At 40.9% G+C, this 9,728-nt stretch overlaps 1 pseudogene; it reads right to left on the bottom strand.

Annotated features, from left to right (window-relative positions):
- Positions 1-340: 340 nt before the first annotated feature.
- On the bottom strand, positions 341-4,411 carry LOC119001456 (tigger transposable element-derived protein 1-like; annotated as a pseudogene).
- Positions 4,412-9,728: the final 5,317 nt, after the last annotated feature.

The following is a 9,728-nucleotide window of genomic DNA, read 5'->3' as shown; positions in this document are numbered from 1 at the left end:
TTTTCAATTAAAAAATGTATACAAAAATAAGAGGTAAATAAAAATAAATAAATAAACAAAAAATAATACAATGAAAAAAAATGTATATACCTTTATTAAAAACACTTTGTTGCACCCTGGCTGGTGTCACTCAGTGGATTGAACACCAGCCTACAAATCGAGGGGTTGCTGGTTCAGTTTCTAGTCAGGACACATGCCTGGATTGCAGGTGAGGTCCCCAGTAAGGGACATGTGAGAGGCAACCATACACTGATGTTTTTCTCCCTCTCTCCCTCCTTTCCCCTCTGTCTAAAAATAAATGCATAAAAATATTTCAAATATACTTTATTGCTAAAAAATTCTAACCACCATCAGAGCCTTCAGTAAGTTGTAATCTTTTTGCTGGTGGAGGTTCTTGGCTCAATGATGATGGTTGCTGACTGATCAGTGTGGTAGTCGTTGAAGGTTCAGGTGGCTGTGGCAGTTCGTAAAATAAGACAGCAATGAAGTTCGCTGCATTGATTGACTCTTCCTTTCATGAACAACATGTCTGTAGCATGCAATGCTGTTTGCTTGCATTTTACTCACAGTAGAACTTCTCTCAAAAATGGAGTCATTCTTCTCCAAACCTGCTACTGCCTCGTCAGTGAAGTTTGTGTGATATTCTAAATCCCTTGTTGTCATTTCCACAATCTTCACGGCATGGACACCAGGAACAGATTCCATCTCAAAAAACTACTTTCTTTGCTCATCAATAAGAAGCGACATTCATCCATCAGTTTTATCGTGAGATTGTAACAATTCAGTCACATTTTCAGACACCAATCTCGATTCTCATTCTCTTGCTATTTCCACAACAGCGCAGTTTACTTTCTCCACTGGGGTTTTGAACCCCTCAAAGTCATCTAAAGGGGTTGGAAGCAACTTCTTCCAAAGTTCTGTTCATGTGTATATGTTGACCTCTTTCTGTGAATCACAAACGGCATCCTGAATGGTGATTCCTGCCCAGATCCATCAGTGGAATCACTATTTCTTTCAAAGAAATAAAGCTTGAAGGTTGAAATTCCTCCATGATCTATGGGCTGCAGAACGGATGCTGTGTTGGCAGGCATAAAAACATCATCAACATCTCGTACGTCTCCCGCAGGGCTCTCGGGGGACCAGGTGCACTGTCAATGAGCAGTAATATTTTGAAAGAAATCTTTTATTCTGAGCAGTAGATCTCAACAGTGGGCTTAAAATATCCAGGAGACCATGTTGTACACAGATGCGCTGTCATCTAGGCTTTATTTATTTATTTATTTTTCATTTAGAGAGCACAGGTAAAGTAGATTTAGCACAATTCTTCTGAAGGGCCCTAGGAAATTTGGAATGGTAAATGAGAATTAGCTTCAACTTAAAACCACCGGCTGCATTAGCATCTGACTAGAGAGTCAGTCTGTCCTTTGAAGTTTCGAAGCCAGGCGTTGACTTCTCTAGCTATGAACATCCTACATGGCATCTGCTTCCAGTACAAGGTTGTTCCATCATCATTGAAAGTCTGTTGTTGAGCATAGCCACCTTCATTAATTACCTTCGCTTGGTCTTCTAGATAACTTTCTGCAGCTTCTACCTCAGCACTTGCTGCTTCACCTTGAACTTCTATGTTATGTAGATGGCTTCTTTCCTTAAACCTCATGAGCCAACCTCAAGTAGCTTTTTAAATGTTCAGAATTTTTGTATGCAGGCTGTAAAACACAGAAATTATTAAAATTTAAAGTTACACTGAAGAAGATATATTAAAAACAAAAGTAACAAGTATTGTAAAAATCACTTCCAGAATTTTCTTTTCAAATGCAGGTGATGGGCTACATTTGGCCCGTAGTTAGCAGAGTGCTGGTTTCTGATCTAAACTATTCATGGAAACACCACTCTTACAGAGACACAAAATATTGGTCTATTAAAAGACTCAAAAGCTTGTGTCTATTATAACTTTACCTGTAATAGAAAAAAATCTGGAAACAACCCACATGTCTATCAATAAGAGAGATGAATGAACAAATTTAGTTATTTGTATTAATGAAATACAACTCAACAGTTAAAAAAATGAAATACTAATGCCTGCAATGAACATGAGAGAAAGTAAAAACAAAAACAAAGCAAATAAAACTACACTGACAATGCCATGTGAAGATGAGTGATCTCTCAGCACAAGCACAGTTGGTTAGGATGTGGTGTGAATAGAATCTTCATGCATTGCTGGTGGGTGAGAGTGTAAATTTGTACAGAAGATTAGGAAATTCGAAGTCTAGCATGTATGGATTAGATGTTAGATGAATTAGATATGTATGTACTTTCATAAAATACAAATAATTTTCCAATGTAGATGTACCATTTTACACTCATACCAGCTCCTATCATAAAACTCAGCAGTTCCACTTAGAAAGAAATAATATGCTCAGGAACATACAAGGTTTGTCCAGAAGGTATCCAGCTAAGTAATATGAAAAATAGAGACATCTATTGAAGAAGATGCAAGATACAAGAAACACTGTACACAGGACAGTGATAACTAAGTCCCCTTCCAAGTAGGCACCTTGGGGCGTCACACAGTTCTCCCAGTCACCATCAGCTGCCCTGTCATATTTTCCTAAATCTCACTGATAGTCTGAAATCTCTTCCCTTTCAAAGGTGATTTTAGTTTCGAGAAAAGCCAAAAGTCACAAGATACTAAATTTTGGCTGAAAGGGGGCTAACTCACCTAGATAATTGGATGTTTTGCCAAAAAACTCTGCATGAGACACGATGCATGAGTGGGCCCATTGTAATGAAGCTGCCAATCACCAGTTGCCATGACTGCAGCATTCTGAATCATCCGAATAGTTTCCGTGGAGGAGTGTTCAAGCTTAACACAAAATTGGGTGTAGATTCACTGCTGTACTCACTCAGTCATTTTGAATGCAACAGCCACACAGTACACACGCTTACTCAACAGTGTCGATGCCCTCACTGACTAGTACAGTGAAGTCATCACTGTTCACACATGCACATTCCAGTCCACTCTCCTTGGCCACCAGGTCACATCAATGTCACACAAACCATTCTTGTTACATGAACAAATGACTGGACTTTTTCTGGACTGACCTTGTATGCTCCTAAGATAGGTCCTCCCCTCAAGAGAAATGAAAATATATGTTCACAGAAAGACTTGTACAAGATTGTTTAAAGCAAACTCATTTATAACAGCCAAAAACTGGAAACAAGCCAGGGGTCAGGTCTTCAACAGAAAAAATGGATAAAATTTTTAACATATTCATATAATTAATGTCACTCAGCAATTTAAAGAAACATACAGATTACTGATATCCTCAGCATAGGTGATTCTCCAAAACATTTTGTTGAGTGACAGAGGCCAGAGACAAAGGAGTGCTATAAAATCCAAAATAAAAGAAAAGAATATATCTAAGGTGAGAGAAATCAGAAACGATTGTCTCAGCTAAAGTGATGACTGAAATACAGAAAGGAGCATTCTGGGATAGTGTGAGCGTTCTAACTCTCATTTTGGCTGGTCATGCAGAACTGTATACAATTAACACACAGAACTGAAACTAAAATCAGATTGATTTCATCACATGTAAATTATATATCTCTTTTTTAATATACAAAGAGAAAAGACAGCAAAGACAAAATTCATATAAAATGCCAAATGTTCTGATTTACCACAAATATGTGACTTACTCAGGCAATGAGTAGATAGGTTGCCCTGGCTAAAGGCCAGTCACTTGCTAATTTTGACACAGTCTATTTTATACCCTTAAATGTCTGATATGTCATCCACATTTTTCTTGGTGGTGAAACAGAGACTTACACGATATCATCATTATGTTTTGGACTTTATAAGGCACCTATATTTAATCCTTAATATCCCCATGAGGTATCAACATGTGCCTTTTCCTGCTAAGAAATGAAAAGTGGAAAGAATTTGAGGCATCTCTCCAAGACCCAAAAGTTAGTAACTAACGGAGATGAATTTGACTACATAATCTCTGACTTCAAAGCTCTGCAATGTGGCTTGCACATTATGCTGACATAGACTACAGCCTGAATTGATTCATCTACTAAGTTATATGAGGTTGTGTGTCTATAACAGAATCATCTCTAGTTTGTCTTGCTGCTCATCTCCCCGTGATCCCTGTCAGCCTGTTTCAAAGAGGACCAGACCATCAAGACTATAAGAATGTTATGACACTACACAATGGCATAAAAGAAGTTTTCATCCCAAATTTAGTGATCATAGGTTGAACGTACATATTTTATATGATGTATACTTCAAGCCACAGACACGATGGGTCCATTTGAAAAGGTGTAATTGCCTGTGGAGACATTCTAGGCTCACGTTGTAGCACTTGCCTTCAGCCTGGGACGGGGATGACAAATGGGTTTCTGCCTGCATGCCGGCTCCAGAATGCTCAGTGGTGTCAGGCCACCTGGACTACAATAACGAGAAATATTCATAATCTTCGGTTGGGATTCATGAAAGTGTCATTAAATGCGCTGAGGGTGGGAGAATGGTAGACTGCGTACCACATTTCTGGCATTCCTCGTCTATGACCTTAGGGATTTTCTACTCCGTAGAGAGTGCTTTCGCAGGGCAGTCGTCGCCTTTTCTTTATTGTTGCTGGGCCTTCCTCAAGCCATACACCACTAAGAGCCAAGCAGTTGCAGATGAAGTGTTTCAAATGTCAAAAAAAAATGAGGATAAACAATACACAGAAGTGTGCAGTGACAGAAGACAGTGTTATGATGCAACGCCAAGCTATGTCCAGTTTAGGTTAAGGCCTCCCCCGGCACCTCCTGTTATAGTAACTGCATCACACAGAGGTATCTTTATCTAATAGCTTACTCATTCCTTTAGACCCTTCTGTCTGCTCACTTAAGAAACTATTTTGTAGTTCTATCTTAGCCCTCCTTTCTTTTGAACAAAACAATGATAAAAAACATTCTCTTGGATATATATGGTGTTTTACCATTTATGAAACACTTTGAACTCTTTCCTCCTATCTGATACTTGAAGTAGCTCTGGGAAGTAGATTAATGTTACTCCCATTTCTTATAAAAGAAATAAAAAGAAAGAACAAAAGTAAAAGACATCAAAGAAACAGGTTCTCTTCCTAAATCCAGAATGATTCTAGATCTCAGCTGCCTGACTTTCAATTTTTTAACACCAATCTCCAATGTATGAGCATGTGCAGAGTCAGCATATGCAGCTGTAGAGTTCAGACAGCTGTCCAGGAGGAAGCTGGAGTGGATGTTCCATACGTTGAAAGAGGTTTAACATAGTGCCATTGGGTAGGTGTTGCCCTGCCCTTTTAGTAAGTCTGGTCCTGGGATTTCAGACCCCAGCCCATTAGGTCCAGGATTGCGAACATGAAGCGTGGTCTCAGAATACTCCCCACATTTTCAAGAACGGTGATGGTTACTCCGAAAGCCCCTCAGTACATGTCTTGCTACTTAGGACATAGGATCTAATGTCAGAACACCCAGTGGGAGCATAAAACCGCATTGATCTCCAGAGAGCTGATTTAAAAGGTTTCTTCGCCCCTTGGATGAAACAGTTGTGCTGGTGTGCTTTGTGCGGCCGCATTGAAAGCGCTGCGCACCCTGCATTTCACTCTGGACTAAGGCCCCTCTGTTCTGTTTCAACGCGCCCCTCGCCTCCACAAAGACCTGATGCAACGCGATGGTAATGGGAGGCAGTTTGTCCGTTGGAAACAGGAAAATCATTCATTTTTTTCCGTTCATGGTGGCCATTTTTCAATATTAATACTTTTCAGATGGGTTTGTGGGGATACAAATGTTTTCTCAATATAGTTTGTGTTTAACCATTTTTCCTTTTTAAAGAATAAAAGATAAATTGAATAAATATAGCAATTAAGTTTAAATCCTCTTTTTCATGTTTACTTCCTATGCAGTTAGAGAGGATAAAAGTGTATAACGCCCCAGGGTTTTTCAGAGGATTAAATGATATGCTGAATGGGAAATTATGGTGTAAATGGTAAAGAAAATGCTCTTAACCTGGGGTGCAGGGTCGAATTGTTACTATCAAAGCCATCTGGGCCTGTGGATAAATTTTAGGAAATTGAGAATAACCATAGTTGTATGAAAAAATTGTTTGTGGATGTGCACTTGCAATGCCTCATATCTGAGTCCTTTTTACAATAATAACTGTTGTTTTAGTTACATAAACAAATGTTCTCACTCTTATTTCATTAAAGGAGAGACTAAGAGAAAAAAACAAATTATTTGAACAGGACTCTAGGTCTCAGGACCCAGTTGTCTCGATTTTAACTCTGCTCTTTCTGCTATGATACCACAGAACCCGAATTTCACTTGAATCTATCTTTCTTATAATTTCAAAGATGCAGAGACAGCCTCAGTTATTTACAAGTTATTTATGTATGGGTTTGAATGTTCCTTGTCATCATTTGCTTCCTGTCTTATGTTTCGTTTGAATAACGGACCTGTCATATTCCATTTGAATAACAGACCAAGAAAGCAGAGACAGCGTTCAAAGCCAAACAGCCTGCGCTCACTTGGAAGACGTTTCTGAGTGAGAAGCTGCCCTCTACTGGAATGCAGTTGTATATGGAGAATGTTTGGGAAGGACTTGCATTCAGCAGCTCTCTTTTGAAGTAGCACCTTCTAAATTGGCATTGTATTAGGTACAGGGAGAAAGAATACTCAGGTGTTTTTAGCTGCCTCGTTTGAGAAGGGTCTTGAGCAGGCAGAGATATTACGGGGTTTGCATTACAGAACATGAATCATGTCTGCTATTTAGGGAGCAGACCAGTGCTTGGTGTAAAGCTGAGTGACCTATTAAGATAGTAATGTAAATAATCCAGGAGAAAATAATGAGTTTTGGGGAGGGAAATGGCAGTGAGATGCAGGGAAATGGGTGAATTTGGTAAGTATTTAAATATTTTTTAAATATTTTATTTATTTATCTTTAGAGGGGAAGGGAAGGAGAGAGGGAGAGAAATACTAATGCATGGTTGCCACTTGTGTGTGTCCCCCACTGGGAACTGGTCTGCAACCCAGGCATGTGCCCTGACTGGGAATCGAACCTCAATGCCTTAGTTCGCAGGCCCGTGCTCAATCCACTGAGCTACACCAGCCAGAGCAGTATTTAAATATTTTAATGAGAAGGTTTTCAAGGCTGTTGGACTGACTGGTGGCAGGTATGAGGAGCTGTAAGGGGTTGAGGAGGGCGCCTGGGTGTCTTCCTCAGCCAACCAGTGTGATGATGATGATGTCATAAAAACTCGGGACTGTGGGACTTTATTAAACGAAGGCAATTATTAGTGCAAACTGGAATATTTAATGATTTTCTTCTAAAGAGGGCTTTGGAAACTTTAAGAGTTTTGTAAATCCCTGGCTAGTGTAGCTCAGTGGATTGAGTATGGGCCTTCGTACCACACGATCGCAGTTCGATTCCCAGTCAGGGCACATGCCTGGGTTGCAGGCCAGTTCCCAGCAGGGGACTCACAAGAGGCAACCATACGTTGATATTTCTCTCCTTCTCTCCTTCCCTTCCCCTCTAAAGATAAAATAAATAAAATCTTTAAAAAATAGTTTTGAGAAAAGACTTGAAGAGGGTTTTTCTGTGTGTTTGGCTTTTCGGACAGGAGTATGATGGCTCTCACAGCTATGCTGATGCTTAGCGGAGAAATCTCCCCCAGCTGAGATCAGTCTAGCCAGTGTTTCCATTGGACGGACTCTCCAGGCTCACCAACGGTTAGATTTCCATGCCTTGTCGGGTTGTGGTGTGTCCTAGAGCCAGGCAACGGGCAGGAGTTTGTTCCATTTACCAAGAGCATCTGTAGCTTGAAATTGATTTGTTAACTTAATTCAGCGCCTGCTAAGCATGCTAAGGCTAGGAGGTTAAAGGGCATGTTCATGGTGTGGCTTTCCACCTGCTGCCTGAGCGACCTCAGGACACGGTCCCTCTTGTGAAGTGAGCGCAGTGCTGTGGGTATATGAGCCACAAGGGCAGGGGGAAAGCAATGCTACTGTGTCGTAGCATCACAGGGACAGACGACTCCAGTGAAAAACACTAGGGTCACATGTAAGTCAGGGAACATTAACCTTTTGGGTTAAATTAGGTTTTAAATAGGACTGAATGTGTGAAAGAAAAAAAAAAAACCATGAGCAATTGTTTTTATAGCTATATCCACTCTAATAAGACATTTTAAATTCTTGCTTCCACACAAAGATGTTGGTAGTAAGGATATATTCATTTTTAAAGGTAAGAACATAAACAAGTAGTTCAGTGACCTGTCCAGAGTCATGCTATAGTTAACAGTATAGACCGAAGCACAAGTCTGATCATTCCTGGCAGTATATAGAACCAGGGGGATTTTGCCTCCTAGGGACAAATGTCTAGAGACATTTTTGTCACAGATTGAGGGTGTGGTGCTACTGACATATAGTCGGGAACAGTCAGGTATGCATCCTTCCAAAGAGCAGGAAGTCCCCCAGTGCATACACACACCCCAAAACATTATCCAGCCATGAGTGTCCAAGTGCAGGGCCTCTGGATTCCAGCGGGGTGAGTCTCGGTCAAAGTCTGTAGGTGTTAGGGGGTGTCTGTGTCCACACACTGTACCCTTTGCAATTCCAGGGGGGCAAATCCTAGTAGATATGGAAATGGGCCACTGAGTGACACAAGGAAGTAGTAAAAAATATGTATAGCTATTTCCGTATCTCAAGGGCAATAAGGGGAGAATATTCTGCTGTTTCGCCTGTCTGCTGATTACCCACGCTGTTTCCTATGGGCCTCTACAGTCCTTTCCTCTCAGCACACGTCTCCTTCTCTTGTCCCAGCCCTCAACATTTAAACTGCTTTAGGGCAGAGCAGCTATCTTTTTCACTTTTGCATTCCCAGTTTGTTATAATCTCAACGTAATGTATGCAGTCTGTAAAATTGGGTTGAAACAATGAAAACGAAAGCCCAGGGCAAGCTGTGGGTAAAGCTGAAGTCTCCCTTTACTCCTCACAAGGAGAACCTGCATGCAGAAGTCTTCGAGGCTGAGTGCAGAGGCAGTTACCGAAGCAGAGGGCCCTCTCAGGAAAATGTTGCTGTCTCTTTAAGAGCACTTGAACCCACGCCGTCCCTCTTGCTCAGCAAACGTGCTGCACATTCTGAGAAGTGATGCACATAAAATGACACTGGGAAACATGAATAACAAGGGTCTTACCTTTGGGAAGTTTCTCTTTAACAGTACCTTGTTGGCTGTTTGCTCAGAGTAAGGGGGCCAATTTGAGAATTGTACATAGGCAAATGTTCAGTAAAGCTACTTCCTTTTTGTGTCCCATAGAAGCACCCCATGAAAATACCCCCACCCCTCTGGCCCCCGTGAAACACCCCTCTGCACATGGTTTTTACAACTTTAGGGATAGAGTCATCTGTCCTGGATGAAACGTTATAGGCCATTAGGGAGCTGGTCTTATCGAGTTGCCATCTTCCTACATCCTGTTAGCTAGAGCTTTGGGGCATTTTTCTGTCCTTGAGACACACTTTAGTGCTCTACAATTTTGCACATGTTTTAATAAACTTACAATGAATTTTAAATGACAGGCTTATCACTTGGAGAAATCGTGGGCAACCCGAGCTCTAGCAACTCCTCCTGGGCCAATGGACGTGAAGCGAATCGATTGGAAGGGACCTCACTTCCTTACGTGCAGTGGCCATCAGAAGCCATTGATGTCCA

The sequence above is a fragment of the Sturnira hondurensis genome, unplaced genomic scaffold (genome assembly GCF_014824575.4).
Source record: "Sturnira hondurensis isolate 20B ecotype Veracruz unplaced genomic scaffold, ASM1482457v3 Scaffold0016663, whole genome shotgun sequence".
Taxonomy (NCBI): Eukaryota; Metazoa; Chordata; class Mammalia; order Chiroptera; family Phyllostomidae; genus Sturnira; species Sturnira hondurensis.
Note: the sequence above shows the minus strand (reverse complement) of the source record. Positions and strands in the feature narration are given on the sequence as shown.